Raw genomic sequence first — 20,784 nt, 5'->3', positions numbered from 1 at the left:
TGTCTGTCAAGCTCTAGTCCAGTTGTTTCATGTCAGATCCATGGGGTGGGCTGCGTATAGTGCAGCCACTTTCTGTCATCAGACTCCAATGAAGTGAAGTCAGTAAACAAGCAAAAACAGCCTGTTCTTCACCACACTGCAGCATCAGCAAACTGTTAATCATGCATAATTCTATCTCAAAGGAAGGGATCAGGTTGTTGCTAAATCAGGCTGACATATTTATAGTGCTATCACTATAATACCACTAATTTTTAAGGGTTTGTTTGTATTGGAAAGGCAGATATATAGAGAGGAGAATAGAGAAAGATTATCCACCGCTTCACTCCCCAAATGGCTGCAATGCCTGGGGCTGAGCTGATCCTAAGCCAGGCGCTAGGAGCTTCTTGTGGATCTGCTCATGGGTAGAAGGTCCCAAGGCTTTGGGCCATCCTCTACAGTTCTCCCAGGTCATAAGCAGGGAGCCAGATGGGAAGCGAAACACCTGGGACCTGAAGCGGCACCCATGTGGGATGCCGGTAATTGCAGACAGACGATTAGCCAGTTGAGTCCCTGCACTAGCCCCACTGAAATGTTATTGTACAACTTCAGCAAAACTAGTTGAGTTCCCGAATTTTCTGCTAGACAAAACTCCAGCCTTCTAGAGAGATGGGCTGTCTCTTCTCCATGGAGGATTTTTAATTCCAGAACCTAAGAGGTTCCGTGGAAAGTCATATGAAATCACGTGTGTACTACTTAATGGCTCACATATAATTGTTACAGACATTATACCTGAATGATGCCACACCCACTGAAGTAGTTTTGAATATTAATTTTCTTTCTTCTTCTAAACATTCATATGATTGGGAGCAAATCTCTTGCCTTTTTTATTACATTTGGATTTTTTCCAAAAGATTTATTTTTAATGGAAAGGCAGATTCACAGAGAGAAGGAGCGATAAAGAGAAGGTCTTCCGTTTGGTGGTTCACTCCCTAAATGAGCTGAGCTGATCCAAAGCTGGGAGCTGGGAACCTCTTCTGTGTCTCCCATATATGTACAGGGTTCCAAGAACTTGAGCCTTCCCAGGCTATGGATCGGACGTGCAACACAGGCTGGAGGATTAGACTGTACTGCACCAGCCTCTAGATACATATTTTTAATGGACACATATTTATATGATACAGTGAAGTATTTCAATACATTAATATGTCATTAATGTGCAATAATCAAATCAGGGTAACTGGTATATATATCACCTTACACATAAGGCAGGTCTTTAAAAAGCTCATGAATAAGAATGTCTATTATGTAAAAAACCATTCAGGGGTTTCAAAATTTTTGGCATGAAAATAAAATTCTCTTTTAATTCTATGAACTTTCCTGTGATAGTATTGAGAACACTAAAAATTCTCCTTCATAGCTATTTTGAGATAATTCAAAGATTTTTATCCTGTGCTGTAGAACTTCGGAGTTTATTCCCACTCTCCGGCTGTACTCCTGCACTCATTAACTGTCCTCCCTCCGTGGGATTCTCCTCGCACATTCTGGTCCTGAACATTCCTATCCTGCACTCGGCTTCCCAGAGCTCCGCTTCAGCTGCTATATGTAACATTTCTATGCCTGACTTATTTCACATACCATTACGTCCTCTAGTTTTATCAATTTTGCTACACGTGATAGAATTTCATTTTAAAAACCATTTTCTTTGTTTATTTCTCACATTGAATTTACTTGCCTAATTATATGACTGTCTTCTCATATACGCACACACAACATAAACCTCCCTCATTCCTGGATGGGTGTTGAGTTTTCTCTCGAATAGATGTATAGGTGCTGGCCTTTCCAGTCGGGTGGGTGCTTAGGGTTATTGACTCACTATTCCGATCATGACTCTATGGACTATTCAGGTTTAAAATATTAATGCAAAAAAGCATGTTTAGAGTCATTAAAGTTACCATTTGTAAAGGAACTAAAGGAAATCCGTTCGGCCCTACAGGAAAAGAAGGCAGCAATTTCAAAGGCATTCAAACAACAACGCTAAAATAAAAATTAATTAACTTGTCTTTAAACAAATTCTTTTAAGTTTTCATGGCAATTTATACTTGTACAAAAATTCTTGGCATGTCTTGTCCAGGGAAGACAGTTATTTTGTGCAAACCCTAAAGATAAGTAGTAAGGAGATAACTCCAAGCAGCAAGGGACGTCTCTCTTAACACTGGACAGAGTTATGAAAAAAAAAAAAGGTTCGTTGCGTAATTGTTGGCTAGAAGGCTCCTGAGAGCAACCTGAAATTCTGCAATGTTAATTTCATAATAAAATTCCCCCCCACAGAATCGGAAAATACAGGCTGAATATTAGACAGGCTCTGGTTGGCTTTCAGACAGTGTGAGAGGAATGTGGTTGTGGGGCAAGGGACAGGATAGACCCAGAAATAAACACACGCTGAAGTATTCCGGGGAGTTCACAGCTCTTCGAACCATGAACCCTGAAGAACACTGACAGGCCACTGACTGTCCCTGAAAATGTTAGAAAGTGACAGTAAACTCCTCCATAACAAGTGCCTCACCGGAGCTCCAAGACCTTCCAGGCGGAAGGCGGGCAGCGATTCCTCACGAAAGAGCTCTTCCGTAGCCCTTCCACAAAGGAAGATTCCTATGAAATTGAAGGAAAATTATTACAAATACAGTACACGGTTATAAATTCTGCCAAACCACTGTAGATACCGTTTGAAAGGTGACTATCACATGTGTTTATTTGAAGAAATTACTTTTAGAGAAGACTTCAATGTTTGACATGAGAAGGAAAGCACCGCCATTTAGTCCAAACAAAATTTGACTGTACAGCCTTCAAAGTGATGTAAAACATCTCTGATTTGGAATCCTGTGTCAGGTAATGAAAATCCAAATAATGGGGCTCGGCAGTGTGGCCTAGTGGCTAAGGTCCTCGCCTTGATCCCATATGGCCGCTGGTTCTAATCCCGGCAGCTCCACTTCCTCTCTGTCTCTCCTCCTTTCAGTATATCTGACTTTGTAATGAAAATAAAATAAATCAACAAAAAATTAAAAAAAAAAAAAAAGAAAATCCAAATAATGATCTTGGGAACAATGTAACATGAGGCTGTTGACCAAGTGTGAGAAGATCTACTGTCTAGTCCTTGGCTTTTTTTCTGTAGGCACTTATATATCTGTAGGCAAGAAATTTGGCTTAACTAGGGTTTCTCATCAGAAATTTTTGAAATAAAAGTACTGGTTGTGCTTATTTTGCAAGGTTGTTGCAAGGATGAAGTGAAATAAATGAATATGAAAACATTTTATAAATTGCTATTATATAATAAAGTCTCTTTACTTGCTGGAGATTGCCATGTTCTCAAACTTTAGTGTGTGGAGAGGAAAGAATTTTTGGTGTTTGCTGGGACTGCAGTTGGGAGAACTTCTATTTCCAGCAACCATAAGGCAACAGAGCCTGAAAAACCCTCCCACTGTATGACTCCTAGAAATGCTGCATAAAATAGAGCCAAAATCATTGTAATGCATAACAGAGCTTGTGATCAAGAGAGGAAACTTCCTAGGGTCAGAAATTGGAAGGGAATCAGCAACTTGGATAAGTTTTTAAATAGTAAAACTGTGTTGCAGTGAGGGGTTCATCTCAAGTCCTGTATCCCAGGCTACAGGCGGATGGTGGATGAGGTCTGATACTCCTCTAAAGTGAAGAATCGGAACTGAGATCTCTTGTATATCCATCTATCCAGAAGGGCGTTTTTTTCTTCATTAAAAAGGCAAACTGAAAGGAAAATCTTGGACTGTCGAAGGGAACTGACAAGGAGCTAACCTCGGCTGAATTCCAAGAAGGGGTGATAATGAGTTCTCTTGCGATTATTGGACAGGGTCGCCTCTTCTTGACTTTATATTACTTACGTTATCTACAAAGATTTAAGCCTTGAAACTAACTCTGAGCGCCTGTGTAGGCAGAACCCAGGTATCATTGCAGAAACCAAGCCCTTTCCCTTGCAGAGTTCTACCCTCCATCTTGGTGTCTGTCTCTGGATTTTGTAAATGAAGCTCAGTCTAACAGCTTTAGTTCTCAGTGTGTAACAAGATCCAGCAGACATACAGACTCCCAACCACTTCAGACACTGAACGTAAGATAAAAACTTTAATATGTTTCAAATAATTAAACTGTGTTTTCTTGTGTGACATACCTCAGTCAACTGCTGGAGTGGAACCAGGAATCTGCATTTTAGATAAACATCCCGGAAGAGTGCAGTGCAGGGCTTTACTGAAGGTCTGTGTACTTGGCTGCACCTCCACATCAATGCCCTAAACAGATACTTGCTGATGACACACTTTTCTCTTCTTCCCTGTGATTTTCTAAGAAATTCTCAGTTTTCCAATTTGATAATTAGGTAGTCTGAATTTCTTCTCACCTATATGGAAAAAACAAGCAAATAACAAAACCAAGAACCCAACAACAAAGCAAAATAAGCAAACAAAAACCTCTGTTCACTAACACCGCTACCACCAAATAAAGATACTAACTCAACTTGGAGGACAAATGGAAGTGATATTCTTTCCCTCTCGTCCAGCATCTGTTTCAGCAGCCTGCCTAGTGCATTGCTGCTGAATCTGGCAAGACTGAAACTTCCCCTTCGTCTTGTTATGACTTACAAAGGATACAATGGTGTTTTTATAATGGGCCACCGATGCAGATGGTGACATTCTTATTTATTTATTTATAAAAATAATCTTACTTAGTTGATTAGGGTACAAAGGGTCAAGGGCTACAGGAAAGTGGGTAAGACTATTGTTTCCACACTAATATTATCATTTTCCCCCCTGTATCTTGGGTCATGGGAGAAACAAAGGGAAAAATCCCACCCAGCCTCCCACCCATCCCAGGTCCGATATGAGGTACACTCCGAGGGTCCTGCTTAAGCAGTTTGATAGTTCAACAGTTCTGAATTGCTGCCAATCTTGCCGTTCCAAGCACGATGAAACCTATTCAGAATCTACTGGCTGACACAGTCTCTTCATGGTTGGGGTTCTGAGATTAGCAGTTCAGTTGGAGGGATCTCCAAAGAAACCTCATTTGAGATGATCCCAAACCTGATTCTTGTGTGAGTTTGCCAGTACAGGATCTGGCACAGTCTGTCACCCCAATCAGCTTATGCACATGCTGGTTGTTGTAATTGCTGGGTCAATTCTGTTTCCAGTCCTGTCATCCACTTGAACCAATGGGTGTTGTAGTCCAGCTCTATCCTACTCACTTCATACTCGGTCCTCCCGCAAACCAGTGAGAGCTGCAGCCTAGTTGGGGTGACTCTCCATAACCCCCACTAGGCCTGCTCCCTGCCCTGGTTCCCATGCATGCCGGTATGTACCGCAGGCGTGTTCATTCTGTCCCACATCCCATTTAGCTCTCGTACTTGTCAATGGGCATTGAAGCCTAGTTCAACCCCACCAACCTATCCAGCCCACACACATACTGGCAGGTGCCTTTCTGTCTGGCCGTCCCTGCCCCGTCCTGGTTTTCGTGCTCTCCAGTGGGAGTGGTAACCCACGAGGCAGGTGCCCACTATCTCCCTACTAGGTCACTCCAACTTCCGGATTATGCACTCTCCAGGTGGTTCTGGCATTTAACTTAACAGAATTAACCCCCAGTGCCAGCCTCTGCCATCTGATCCTTGATTGTTTATGTTCTTTTGGTATTGACAACTTGTAGTTGCTTCACATGCTTTTTGCCCTTCAGAGGAGGGTGGTGTGGGAAGTTCGGGGCAGGGTCAGAGAAAGGTCTCAGGAAAACAGCCACCAGGATAGTGTCAGTATTGCTTTGTGTCTTCCTTCTCTGTTGCCTTTTTATCTATTGAGCTCAACATGAGAGGGGTTCGCTTTGCAGGAAGGGTTGTTTTCCCTATCTTTGAGCTGTTCAGCCATCTGTCCCAATTTCCTCCTGGTTTCCTGTTATTTTCATTCTGCCTTTTATAAAGATTAACATGCGGTGCAACCACATATTCTATTAGGCTTGTCTCCGCAATACTTTATCTCATTAACTGCTTGATCACTGTGAATAAAAATAATCTTCCATTAAGTCACAACTTCAAACGTCCCCGAGACTTTAGATGAAGCAAAACTTCCACAGCTTAAAAAAATCTCTTTAAATCCAAGAGGTTCACTTCAAAGGAAGACTTATGGGTGTTCTCAGCCCATCTGACAGGTAAACAGTCATTTGTAACTAAAGATATGCAAGTGAGAAAACTTGCCTTACTCTGGAGTTGATAGCTTCTCTCACTTCTCTGGCTAAAGCAACTTAGAGCTGGTCCCCCTGTAGGTTTGGCTTGGATTATACAACAGCCAGCACTTGGTGTTGGGGTAGTTCAATGTTAGGAGAAAGAGAGAGAGAGAGAGAGAGAGAGAGAGAGAGAGAGAGATTAATTTTTTTTCTAATCTCTTAACAATGCTTCTCATACCTAAATTAAGTCATGGTAAGAAACTTCTATGATGAAGGGAAAATGAAATAAGGCATGGTTATGAGAAGGTCGGGCTTTATTTCATTTTTTGCCCTGAACTTCCACGAACTTAGCTCATTTCAGAATTACTCTTATAGATGCTGTCTTCACCTGCCAAATGGAGCAACAAAAACCCTGCAGTCTCACTTCAGTATTGTTGGGAAGAATAAGTCGGCTGTTGAAATGGTCAGACCTGTTACTGATGAAGGCTGTGCACATACTAATAGAACATTGTTCTTTGCAATATACTACTTATTCTTGACTATTTTTTTTTACAGAATGATTTAAAGAAGATGTTGTTTCTCTTGACACTCTGAAAATTCCTAGGATGATTTATATTTTGCAGTGATTAAAAGCTTCCACTCTGAAGTCTTACTAGATGTGGTTTGAAGCTGGGTTTTGCCATTGGGCTAGTCATTGGAGCTAAACCTTATTTTTCTCAATTTTAAGAAGAAATAATAACCACGTACTTCAATAAGTCATGAATCCTTAATTATACTAGTAAATCACATAAGAGAAGGAAGTAGAAGAGAAATATATTAGCTCTTCTATCTATGTGTCTATATCTCTCTACATTTAATCCAATCATAATCTCCGGAAGTGGTTAGTGAAAATGTAATATAGAGATTCGAGTGATGACCTTGTTCTGTTATTTTGGTCTGCTTCTTTTCATAGCTCAATTTTTGTTTGTTTGCAAGTAGAAATTATCCACATCACAGAGAAGGTGGGGTGACAACACCTAGTTCATACATTTCATGTTCTTGTACTTAAAATGTAAATGATTTATCAATTGAAAAATTGTGTTGACATACTGTTAATCGTTCCTACTTTTTAAGTTAAGATTTTGTTGCAGAGGCAGAGAGACAAATTGAAACATGAGAGAGAGAGAGAGAGAGAAAAGCGAGATTCTATATGGTGGTTCAATTCCTAAATGGCTTCAACACCCAGAACTGGGCCATAGCCCAAGTTGAGGGCTGGAAATTCAATTCAGGTCTTCGACCAGAGTGGCAAGAATCTAGTCGTTTGAGTCATTCCTGCTGTTTCCCGGAACCCTGACTCAGAGCTGGACATGAAGCTCTAAATGCCCAAGCCAGGTGGTTCTGAACGGTTGACTCTGCTGAACAGGGTGCATTGTTTATTTGTTTAGGGTGTTCCTGCTCTAATGGCCAATGGCATGTGGTGCTGGGACTAAGAATCCCAAGAGGGGTCATACGATTGGAACATAGGGAGAGTTTGTAGAAGAGTGGCTTTGGGTAGGATGTGTTAGAAGATAAAAAATAGCCACTGTAGCAATTTCCTTTACTATTGTTCAGTACCTATGAAGCACTTAAGTAAAAATAGGAAAAGGAATAAAAAGTTAGCTCTTTTTTGTTTTATTTTTGGAAGTATATTTCTAGGCAGTGTGCAGATAGTAGCCAATCTCAGAATTGTTGCAATTTAGCAACCTTGGAAGGGAGTCTATTGTATGTAGAGACAGAGTCCATGTTTATACACAGGAGAAGTGAAATTTAGTTGTTTTTTTTATGCAAGTGTTGCATTGTTGAGACCAAAGACAAAACAAAAAATCAAAACAAAAAAAACCATTGTGGGGCCTGCTGCCATAGCCTAGCAGCTACAGTCCTCACCTTGCACACCTGAGATCCCATATGGGCACTGGTTTGTGTTCCGGCACCGTGCTTCCCATCCAGCTCCATGCTTGTAGCCTGGGAAGCAAGGATGGTCCAAATCCTTGGGACACTGTACCCGCGAAGGAGACCTGGAGGAAGCTCCTGGCTCCTGGCTTTTGATTGGCTCAGCTTCGACCTTTGAGGTTGCTTGGGGAGTGAATCAGCAGATGGAAGATCTTCCTCTTTGTCTCTCCTCCTCTCTGTATATTTGACTTTCTAATAAAAATAAATAAATCCTAAAAAAAAAGTATTGTGGGACAGTAGCTTCAGCCACTACCTGCTGTGCCAACATCCCCTAGCAGAATGCCCATTTGTGTTCTTGCTACGCCACTTCTGACTGTGTTCACCAGCCTAGGTGTCTGGGAAGGCAACCAAAGACAGTTTCAGTGCTGGTAAGCCCCTGGCAACCATGTGGAAGGAGGTCCTGATTTCAGAATCTGCCTGGTCCAGATCGATTATTGGGAATTGGGTGGGCCTGCTCACTCGCTCTCTCTCTTCTCTCCTCTCCCCTTCTCTTTCTGCCTTTTAAAATAAATAATTAAGTCTTTAAAAATAGCAGCCAGGTTGGACCTTCTGACTTGGAGCCATGGGAACATTCTTTTCATTTAAGCATCATCAACATAAAAATGGAGGTTTCCAACTGGCATATATCATCTCAGCAAGCAGGCAACCTATTGAAATAAACATAATTACTTTTTTTCTTAAAGACAGACATCGGGAGACATAACAAATCATGTGCAACAGGATGTATTTTGGGGATAATTTCTTTAATTATAAACAACATTTTGATGTACTTGTCTCTAAAGCATCTACGAGCAGGAGTTCAAGTGAATAAATAGTTTTTGCGTTTCTTAATGTGATTTTAAGTCTTCCACCTTGGCTGCTTAAGTATGATAGCTTAATCTGATATTACTGCAAAGAAGAAATATCTATATTTCTGTGATCACTAAAAGCTCAAATTGGATTGTAGATGCAGAAACTAACTGGAGGCTTATCAGAGCTGAGGCAAGGAAGCTGCATGAGAATAGAAATTCCAACAGAAAGAAAACCGTGTTTAAGAAATGGTGTTTGCCTTATGGAAATACACCTGGACTTGGGAGGAAGGGGCACAGAAGATGAGAAATAGAAATAAGCATCATGTCAAATGTTTAAAAATGACATCTCCTCCACCATTCTGGAATGTCTTCATTCAGCCGTGATTAATATAATGTTTCATACTCCTCAGAACATCCATGGGTTATGTTTTTGAAGCAGCTAAACTGCTGGAGACATTTGCCACTTGGGAAAATAGTGCCCACTAACAACATGGCATGGTTTAGTTTGCTCTGCCCTTTGCAGCTGGCTTGCCTCCCCCTCACCTCTTTCCTACTTTTGCGAGTGGTTTCTACCTCTGTTTGCTAATGAGGGTGTTTGGGGCTCCACAGGATCAATGTGATGTAAAGGGAACTCTGTAGGGAAAATGACTGAGACTTGTGGGAACACAGGGGTGTCTTACAGGTATCTCCTTCCTCAGTTTTGGGGTTGGTGTGTGTTATTGAGGTTGAAATGCATGTACAAAATGTTTTGAAATCCATGTCTGTCTTCGTCATAATCTCCACTGTCCATGAACTTTTTAAAGATCCTTGGTTTGTGGATTTTAACACTTCTTGAACCAATATAAATTTGCCTTTTAGTTCTATTTTTCCATGAACTTTTTGAAGTACTCTTGTACATCACCCTGTTCTGATACTATTCAGGGCAGACAGATGTGGGAATAGAAGCTGTTGCTATTGCAGGATTTTTCGGCTCAGCCAGAGAGATGCACTGTAGCTAAAACTTTAATTTTAGCAAGAAAGTTGATTGTTACTGCTCTAATGCCTCTGATTAAGGTCAGCAGCAGACATCTTGGGAACAATTAAGATTGCTTTCAAAAATACATTTTTTTTTGGTTTTGAAAGTGGGGGTTAACAGAAGGAAATGTATTATGTTTGTACAGATTGAGCCAATTATATGCTGTTTTGGGATGTAACATCCGAGCACACAGCAGTTTAAAATGGCCACCATTTATTTACTTACATTTTGGTAATTTGGGCAGGACTGAGCTGGGATGGCTCATTTGTGCTCCAGGCAGTGTTAACTGGACTTACTCTTGTGTTCGTGGCCAGCTGGCTAGTTCTGATGACCCATAGCCAGTTGGCTGGTGCTGTCCATCAGGGAGGCTGGATCCTCCTTTGCATGGCTCCTTAGCTGGGTAGCCCATGATTCTCACATTGTATTCACAACTTTCCAATGTGGCACCACTAAACTCAATTTCTTTAATAAGTATTTCAACCTCTTGCCTGGACCCACATCCTGTAGATTCCAATGGGATGTGTCACAAACATCTTCAGATTAGACTCCCACTAAATTGTGCTGTTTTGTTGGCAGTGGAAGCTTCTGCTTGCCTCTCCCTGTGACCAGCTTGGCAGAGTTGAGTTTGCAGCCATCTTTTACTGTACACCTGTGCCAGGGCACTGGATTCCTGTATCTCGGAGGCAAGGTAGAGAAACACGCCACTTCCATTGTTGGGCAATGCTGTTCTAGAAGGATCCCTATCAATTTTCTTTACCCCTCATTGTTCATCCATTTCAGACATGAGTCCATTGGGAAATTTGGCTGGAACAGAATGGATATGACAAAGGTTGCCATATCAAACTTAAAGACATTTGGTTTCATTTTAGTCTGCTATCCCATACTCTGTATACAAAGTGAATTCTCGGAATATTGATTTGCTGGAAAAGTCTGGGTAGTCCTGATTCCCACTGACCTGTGCAACCTGGGGTTTTATGTCAGCATCATCCCTCCCTTCAACTGGCACCATCATCAAGTCAAGATGGTTGCATTTTAATGTAAAGAAACTTGGGGCACTACCTTGATTAAGGTGGTGGCTGCAGGTTTGTGAGATTCCAGGGCTCTGTTTAATCCATTCCTCAGTTGGATAATCCTGCTTATCCTAAGGAATGAAAGACATCCTGTGGGGGTAGCAAAGAGACACTCCATATGGTGTTCTGCTCTTTCTCACCCTTTTAATTTGGCTCATTGTTCAATCTGAATTTGCAATTGTCACAGCTGCGATTTCATTCCACCAACTCCAAAAACCCTTAAATCTGAACCCTTGGCGGTTTTAATTTTACTTTTGTTGAGAAAGGTTATGTTGTCACCATGGGTAAAGCTAGCTCTTCAATGAGGGAAAACACTTTTTTAAAAAAATTTAATTCTAATTTAGTATTAAGCCTCAAAATGGGCTGCAACAGTGGAACCTCAAGTGCAGGGGAGTTGACAACTCAGCCATAATCAAACTAACTGAGTTGGACAGAGCAATGTGAGACATAATTAGCAATTCTGTTGAGCGAGCTGTCTCCTGAAAAACTTAAAATACCTTCCCTGCCTCATGCATATTCTGTGCCTCATTTGCTATTGTTTTTATCCAACAGGTTGAAATTGAAAAGGGAGAAATTTTAAGTTGTCTGCCTCGCTTTCATCCTGTATGTTTTCTCTCTTCAGTAACCCCTTCTCCAGCCAGTCCAACTTCACTGCAAAAACAGATCACCGCAACGCCAAATGCACGTTGACAAATACAAAATACTCGAAGTCCATTTTGTCCCTGTTTTCTTTTTTTTCCTTTGTTAACTTTTACTCTCAATCAGATAAACCGGGCAAATATATCTTCTCTGAGACATTATGGATACTTGAATGCTGTGGTTGGATTTCTGAAGGCCGTGGGGTATATAGTCTGGAATTCTTCCTTTCACATGGTTGCTGGATCATCAGACAGTTCACGCTGAACTGGAAACTGATGGATGATCCCAGGCTTCCCTTCCTGCTCTCTGTCTACCTTGATGGGTTTGGCTCTCACATTGCCTGTGAATGGGCCGTGATAGTTCAGAGGCAACAAGGGAGGAGGGAAAAAAAATCAAATACATTTCCAAATGTTCCTTATATCTCCTGGTTATCTGAGTGAGTGTAGAGGTTCTGTCAAAATCCTGTCTCCTTGGCCTTAAAAATATGTTCTTTCTAACTGCTGGATGGACCCTCCAGGCAGTATCAGTTACACGGAGAGGCAGTACAGTGCCACGAAAGGCAAGAGTTTGGCTTGGAACTGTTTCAAACCCTGGCTCTGTGATTCCTGGCTGTGTGATCTTGACTGTCTTGGTTAGTGCAAGTTACTCTGACAAATGGCCATGCTCTGGGTGCTTAAGCAACAGGCGTTTATCTCTCCCAGTTCTGGAGGTTGCAAAGTCCAAGCTCAGGACCTCAGCTGGTGGGTCTGCTTTGCACATGGCTGCCTTCGCCAGGGTCTCAAGTATCTTCTTCTTTTTCTTCTTCTTCTCTTTAAAACATATTTATTTAGTTGAAAGTGTTACACACAGAGAGAGGGAGAGAGGGAGGGAAACACACAGAGAGAAGACAGACACACACAATGAAGAGAGAGAGAGAAAGATTGTTTTATCCACTTGCTCACATCCTAAATGTCTGCAGTAGCCAGGGCTAGGCTAGGTTGCAAGCAGGAAGCATGAGCTTCTTCTGGGTCTCTCACGTGGGTGGCAGGGGTTCAAGTACTTGGCACCTACACTTCTTTTTCTCCAGGCCATCAATAGGAAACTGTATTGGAAATGAAGCAGTCAGGACATGAACTGGCCAGGGCATGAAGTTGCACCTATATGGAATGCCAGCATTGCAGACAGCAGCTAAACTTTGCCACAATGTAGACCCTCTTGTATGTCCTCTTATAATGGTTCTGATCAACTACAAAGGCTCCACTCTTTTTTTTAATTAAAAAATTTTTTTATTGGAAAGTCAGATATACAGAGAGGAGGAGAGACAGAGAAGATCTTCTGTCCGACGATTCACTCCCCAAGCAGCTGCCCCAATGGCCGCAGCTGTGCCCATCTGAAACCAGTAGCCTGGAGCCACTTCTGGGTCTCCCACATGGATGCAGGGCCCCAAGCTTGGGGCTGTCCTTGACTGCTTTCCCAGGCCGCAAGCATGGAGCTGGATGGGAAGTGGGGCCTGCCAGGATATGAACCCGTGCCCATATGGGATCCTGGCACGTGTGAGGCAAGGACTTTAGCCAGTAGGTTACAGCACTGGCCCCAGAGGCTCCAGTCATAACACCTAATCATCTTCCAAAAACCCAGCCTCTAAATATCATCATATTGGAGGTTAAGGTTTTGACTTATGAATCTAAGGAGTCCATGATATTGACTAAGTTATTTGACCTCCATGATCTTCATCTGTAAAAGATGATTGTAATGTCTCTCTGTATAGATCTGACTATGAGGATTAGATAAGAAAATGTGTAGGGAAAACCTAGCTGAGTGTCCCATATACTGTTGGTGCTCATTAATAGTGTGTTTTCCTCTTAAAAATGTCTTCAGGGCTGGAGCCTTGGTATAGTAGCCTAAACCTTCAACTGTGGCGCAGTATCCCCTTGGGTGCCAGTTCATGTCCTGGCTGCTCTACTTTCTATTCAGCTTCCTGCTTGTGATCTGGGAAAGCAGCAGAGGTTGGCGCATGTCCTTGGAACCCTGCATCCATGTGGGAGACCCAAAAGAAGCTCCTGTCTGCTGGCTTTGGATGGGCTCAGCTCTGGCTGTTAAGCCACTTGGGTAATGAATTGGTAAATGGAGACTCCCTGTACATCTGCCTTTCAAATCAAAATAAAATAAAAAATTTTTTAAATGTGCCTCTTCTTTTTATCTTTTAAAATTGTATTTTTGCAATATGACTTTAAGAGATGTGAAAATGTGCTAAAATTTTGAGAAAATCACAGTACTTTCAAACTCTACCATTTTTAAAAAGATACATTGTAGCAATCAGTAAATGCTGAGTTAAGTTTAATCTTCTTTTCTCTTTCCTATTAATTTCTGGGAGAGGAGACTGGCTACAGGCATAAAAATGACTTAAAGGAGAAATTAAATACTTTTCTAACCTTAAATTCTTGGAATATCACTATATATCCTCCCTTCAAAGTAGCCACCCTCAGATTTTAGTTTTATCATTTGGGGAGCGTTAGAATAAGAAAAAATTTCCGTTAAAATTTTAACTTTACTGATTTAACTTGGATGTTGAAGGTTTGATTTTCACAGCTTTTCTTTTTTTTTTAAAGTGGGAAGTATGAAGACATGCTTAGTCTTGTAAATATTTTAGAAGCAGAAGAGATATACTCTTAAATGGATTCTTGTTTTAAAAGTGAAGAAGCAAAGGAAGCAGGGGAAAAGCTACTAGTATTAGAAATTAGAGGGCAGTTGGTCTTTTTCAAAGCCGATTTGTTCAGAGCAGGTTGGCATCTGAATGAGCTCATAAGATGAGGAATGCATACAGGGACTGGATTAAGTAGAAACATTTCCTTCCTACTTCAGGTTGGCCCGTCCTAAAGTTAGATTTTTTTCTGTATTGTGTCATTTGGCAGGTGATCTAGCAATTTGATGGTTTTCTTAATACTGCCTTTTTTTTCCCCTAAAAGTCTTTTCTTTTTTGAGAAATATTCTTAAAATAGTTAAGGGAAGGATTCATCTCACTTGCTTATTTTATGCATATGGATTCAACAAGAGAGACATTCTTGCCAATTGGAGACAGAATGAGAGGACATGAATCCAGAAGCCCATCTTCTGTCTGCCTGGTTCCTCCCTTTATGAGCTTAAGACAGCTCAGGGCTAAGGCTCTGCCCTCAGAAAGTGATCAAGAGAAAGGGGTGTCCAGGAGAGATGAAGAGCAGAAGAGAAGCCTTCCCAGGAATATATTCAACTCCAACAATGGGGAGGGATGAAAAGATGGGGAGTGAAGATCGTGAGAAGGGCAAGAAGAGAATGAATCAGAGCTTGCTGAGCTTCTTTGGAGAGGGTTAGGACCAGAAGAAAGCTTCAAAGTAGAGTTTGTTTTTGTAACAGTGAGGAAGGAACAGGGTAGAGGATGCTGCAGAAATCATGGTCCTTTTGGCCAACTTTACTGTGGTCTTCAAGACACCCTGTGCGTCTTCAAATAGGAGAATGAGAAGCAATTTTTAACGGAGAATGAAGACAGCCAGCATTGTGCTGAGGAAAAAGTAGCATTTGAAGGTTTGAAACTTAATGAGGGGTTTACACTTCGTTAACTGTGAAAAACACCACCCTTTGCCTCTTTGAGCAAAAGTCCCTAGAATTTTGAAAGGAATTAAATCTGATGTTTCTACTTTAACCTCCATGGAAGCCTAAATCTTGAAGTCTCTGCAAAAAATGTATTTTGTTGACAGGCTATTGTATAGGGTATAACCTCCCATGAAAATCTTGTCTAAATCCAAGAGAATGGTGAGAATGAATGATACTGTATCAAAGTCGAGCTTGTATTTGCTACATGGCCTTCGATTTTTTTTTTTGGTTCTTTTTATCACACTTTTTTTTAAAGCAGTGAGTCTATTGAGAAATCTTATTAAAAATCACAAACTGAACAGCACATTTTTTTCAAACCAGAAACAGATTTTAAATGACAAAAAAAAACCTCCTTTAATCTTTTTGTAACATCTTGACAGTTGTGCCAGAAGATGTCTGCTTCTGCCTTCAAAATATAATTGCTTTTGGTCTGAAATAATTCATTTTCTACTCTTTCTCCCCCTCTTCTAGAAAACCTTGCCCTTTCCACTGGATATTTTCCCTTAATTTTGTAGCGACTTTTTTTTGGAGGGTGATGGGTAGGGTGACAGAGCCAGAGACTAAGGAGATTAAAATGAATGACAGAATACACACACTAGTGGAGATATAACACAGGAGCAAGAGGGCATCTGTGAACCAAAGACTGAAAAACCAACACATTTTGTCATGAAAATGAGGTTACCCATCACATTGTGGTATCTATGGTGTCAGCAAAGGTATTTGACCTTTTAAAATCCATCAGAGAATGTTTCTATTTGTTGTTTTCAGTAACTCCAGTGCTCCTATCATAGTTGAAAACCTTTTAAGCAGCTAGTGTCTTCAAGATTCCACATACTGTGCTTTTGTGAGTGTTGGAATTTGAGTGTCAAAAGATTTCCATAAAATCTACGTTTGTGGACTCTGTAGCATGAAATGCTTCTGATCTATAATATATACCTTATGGGAGCTAGAGATCAATGATCTTATCGAAAGAGGGAGCTTTGATGGTGGGATGAGAGTTCAGGTATCAGTGACCAACCACAAATGCAAAGTAGCGTGGTGCTTCTTTTAACTCTGTGCTTTGGTCCTGAGTGACAGAGTACAGAGAAGAAACGGTATGAAAGAGAAATGGAGCATATGAAAGAGGTATTGATAATTACAGTAAACCTAATCGTTTTGGACTCCTTGCCAGGCAGTGTACCCATTTCTCCTCTACTTTCATAATTTTTCCTGAAGGTAAAGTATACACTGATTTTTGGAACTCAAATTTATGAACTTTTTGGTTTTGTCTGCATTTCTCGTGGTAAGAATTCAGCAGAGGACAATGGCAATGCATGTGGGGCAGATAATGCTGTCCGCAGCAATCACCTGCTGGATGAATGGAGATTGCTATGGTGTTGCATCTTCTCTGCCTTTGAAACAGCCTGAAAATGCACACAATGTAAATGTGAAAAAAGGACCTCCTAATGTCTGATGGAATGCCCTTGGAAACAGTATCAGGCGTGGCGTCCCACCTGCCCTGAAATAGCTTCATTACTGAGGCCAGAATGGAAATGGCCCATTTCTATCCAGGTAGCCACTTAAGGTACACATGGAGGAATCAAATGGTTTTTCTTTCCACCTTTTTAAAAACAGATTTATTGTTTTACTTGGAAGCTAGAGTTACAAAGAGAGGGGCACATACTCACACACAAGCACTACCTTTTACCCGCTCGTTCACTCCTTAGGTAGACACAATGACCAAGATTGGGTCAGGCCAAAACCAGGAGTAGAGAGCTTTATCCTGATTTTCCTCATGAATGCCAGGGGCCCAAGTACTTGAACCATCTTCTGTTGCTTTTCCCAGGTCATTAGCAGGGAGCTAGTTTGGAAATGGAACAGCTGGAATATGAACCAGTGCCCATATGGGATCCCAGCATTGCACATGATAGCTTCAATTGCTGCACTCCACATTTTCTTCTTTCTTAGGGAAAATGTGGGTTAGTGTATATGGACATTCATTCACAGGTGTAGAATAACATGCATTGAGCACCACTATGAGGCAGGCACAATGCTGAATGCTGCACCTAATGGTCAGGACTCCCCCATTTCCAAGTAAGTCTGGGTCATCGGTATTATGGAGTGAGTCAAATATCTTAATGCCCAACCCACAGTTTGTGCTGCACATATTATAGTCTCTTAGGACTGTCCCAACAGATGAGAACAAAGATTCAATCTTTCTACCTGGGTCCAAAATCTAGATGTGCGGAACATTCTTTGCTTTAGGATTTCTTTCTTTGGGCCCATATCAAGCTAGGTGTCCCATCCGTTATTTAGCCTCCAGTTTCTCAATCACTATTCAGGACCTGACATTACTTTTCCCTCTTAGGTTGTTTATCAGTGCCTTATGTGCTTCCTATTCAATTCCCACCCATTTTCCAAGACCTACACTGTGTTATTTCTATTTTCACTCTTACTTCTTAAGGGCAGTCTACAAGTCTCTATCAGTCTTCAGGGATTCAATTTTACGCAAAAGTAATGAGCTTTTATTATTTGATTAGAAGTAGGAGTCTTGCTGTTCTTGGAGCATAGGTTTCTTCTTCAAACCAGAGAGCATCTTATTTTTTCCTCATAGAGGCTTAGCAAATCAGGTAGTGCCATCTTTATTTTGCAGATTAAGAAACTAATACACACACACACACACAGACTTAGATATTGTTTAAACCATGTCACTATAAATGGCAGAGCCAGAAGCTAAACATTAGTTTGTTTGGATCTAATGAAGGCTCTATGTTCCTTCTACACATGATCTGTTGAATTCTAACATTATTGTGTGATAACCAATTCATCAAACACTGTGACAAGGTTACTATGCTGAGTAACTCTAAAATTGGAAGTTGTGTAAGGGGTGAGGCTGTCAGCTTTTTAAAGCACTGTGATGATGGCGCAGGCACTATGGTGCAGTAAGTAGGCCTAATTGTCCCTGAAGACGCTCTCCCTTCATATCAGGGAGCCTGGCTTGAGTCCTGGCTATGCTGCTTCCCATCCAGCTCCCTAGTAACGTGTTTGGAAGGCAGTGGATGATGACCCAAGCTCTCGGGTCCCTGCCCGTGCTGTGCAGGATGCGGATGGTAGTACTGGCTTCTTCCTGCAGCCTTGCCTAATTCTGGCTATTGTGGGCATTTGGGGAATAAACCAACAGACGGGAGAAGGCATGTTCTCTGTCTCTCCTTCTCCACCACTGCTCCCTCTCTCTACATTTTTAATAGACAAATCCTGAAAATACTTGAGTGAGAGAAAGTTTTATGATCTATCTATGCTCAGTGGGAGAGGATGTTGGAATTGATTGTCACATAGTAAGCTGATGTGGCTTTGTCTATTGTTACAGTCATGGATGATTTGCAGAGCCACCCGATAATAGGGATAGGATGATAACAGAATTTAAGAGCTAGGTTTTGGACTTTTGTGGACTGATTCAACTCTTGAATCCATAACAACCTTAACTGTTATGTCTTAATAGCATTATTCAAACTGAGTCTCTTCTGTAATTCTTTAAATGAGGATAGTTTCATGGTTATTGTGCAACTTTAATGAAATGATGCTCTTATAAAGCACATAATACAATGCTTGGCACGTTAGGTCTTGAAGAAATTGTACCTATTAAAATAAAAGTAATGACAATGGAAAGTTAACACCATCACTTACATCACTTATCATCTCCTGTTTTTCTTTCTCTAATTTTAAAGAGGTTAATTTCCTAAGGATATCTGGTTGACATATTTTTAACAGTGACATAAAGGAGTAATTATTTTCTCATTTATTTCCACGACAGGTTTTTCTTCACTTCCTTAGGATCCGAAGTTCTAATTTGGCTAATTGATTCAGTCAATAATGAACACCAAATGCTGAATAGGAGATGGTGAGAATTTGTCAGCCAAACCATACATGAAGACACGATTCATTTTTAAAAAGTTTTAAAAGTAAGGAAAGTGTAATAGTTTTAAGGGACTGCAGTGGGGTACCAGAGTAGAACAAACCGTGATATCTGTGTTTTAGATAAAGATGATATTGCTTTTGCAGACCACAATTTTTCTGTTTTGCTCTCCTGTGAGATAAGAGAAATATGACAGGGAATGGGGAGGGACTGAAACCGAGGAATGTAACCACAAACCACTGTTTCTTGTTCCAGTTCCATTAGCACCATGCAGCCAAGTGTTCCAGTATCGTAAGTGTACTTCGGTAGCTTGTAATTGCCCTGTGCTTCAGTTGAGAGATGGGTAATTGCTCCTATGGGCCGTGGATTTCCTGCTAGCAGCAACTGATTGAAACCAGCCATTTATTGTGGTTAAAAACCTAGACTTGCTGCAGTGTTTACAGATAAACCTTCTGTGCAACAGTCATTTACTCTACCCAGCCATCCATATATTAAAAATATTGCACACCACCCCTCCTTTTTTCTTGAAGACAGATCAACTGTTCTTTTTAGTTTGATTAAATTTCAGTATGTAGTGTCAATGTTCCAGCTCCTTTTTTGATAGCTTATGTTTCAGATGAAGTCACATTTCTTTTAAATTCTGTTCCATTTGGGGGTATTTGTGAATAGCCACATCGCTGTAGTTTTAGAGAAGTCCTTTAGCAAGCTCTTTTCCCTTTTTCTCCAAGTTAAATGCAGATCTCTGCTCATGTGTGTGCTGGTGCCCTTGACTTTGAAGGCAGCAAAGGTAAGCAAGCTTCCTTTATGCAGATTTGAGGCTTTAGGTTTCTGCTAAGCTGTAAGAGGACTCTGGGCTTTGTGATTTTATCATTATTATTGAATTACTTATGACCAAGCGAGCAAGAAACACACCCATCTATGGTTCACTTCCCACATGCCTGCAACAGCCAGGTCTGGGTGAAATCCAAAGTAGAAGGCCAGGGTTCCATGTGACAGGAAACCGATCATTTGAACTATCACTCCTTCCTCCCAGGATCTGCAATAGAAAGCAGACAAAGACAAGAGTTAGAACTGGGAACAAAGCCCAGGTACTCTGATTTAAAGCATGGGCGTCTTAACTGGTCCTTAACCACTAGCCTAAACACAAACCCATGTTTTCTCATTTTAATTTAACCTATCTCTGTAATGTATATACAATGATGACATTTTTTTTTCTGTATTCAACTTTTCAGGGTTTCTTCCCCTCTTCTATTAAAGTTAAGTTTTAGACTGAATAGACATTTTGTTATCCACATACGATGCAATTCTACCAATAGCCCTGAGATTTTGGGGGAATTTATGCCACTTCTCTGTTCATGGACAGTCACATGGAGATCTTTCTCCCTTGATTCTTATGCCAAGAGAAAAGAGGTGATTAGGGGTAAACAGATTAGGATCAATGGTCAGGGACAAACTATGACTGCCCTGGCTATATGAAATCAGCAACTTTTTCACTTGTCACTGTTCCTCCTTTTGACTTTTTAAAACTTTTCTGTTTTTTTGTTAAGGTTTTAAAATCTTGCACATTTGGATTCATGAGTAATTTGTGTCCTTTCAGTAGGA

This window comes from Ochotona princeps, chromosome 19 (genome assembly GCF_030435755.1).
Source record: "Ochotona princeps isolate mOchPri1 chromosome 19, mOchPri1.hap1, whole genome shotgun sequence".
Taxonomy (NCBI): Eukaryota; Metazoa; Chordata; class Mammalia; order Lagomorpha; family Ochotonidae; genus Ochotona; species Ochotona princeps.
This window is presented reverse-complemented; position numbering follows the sequence as displayed.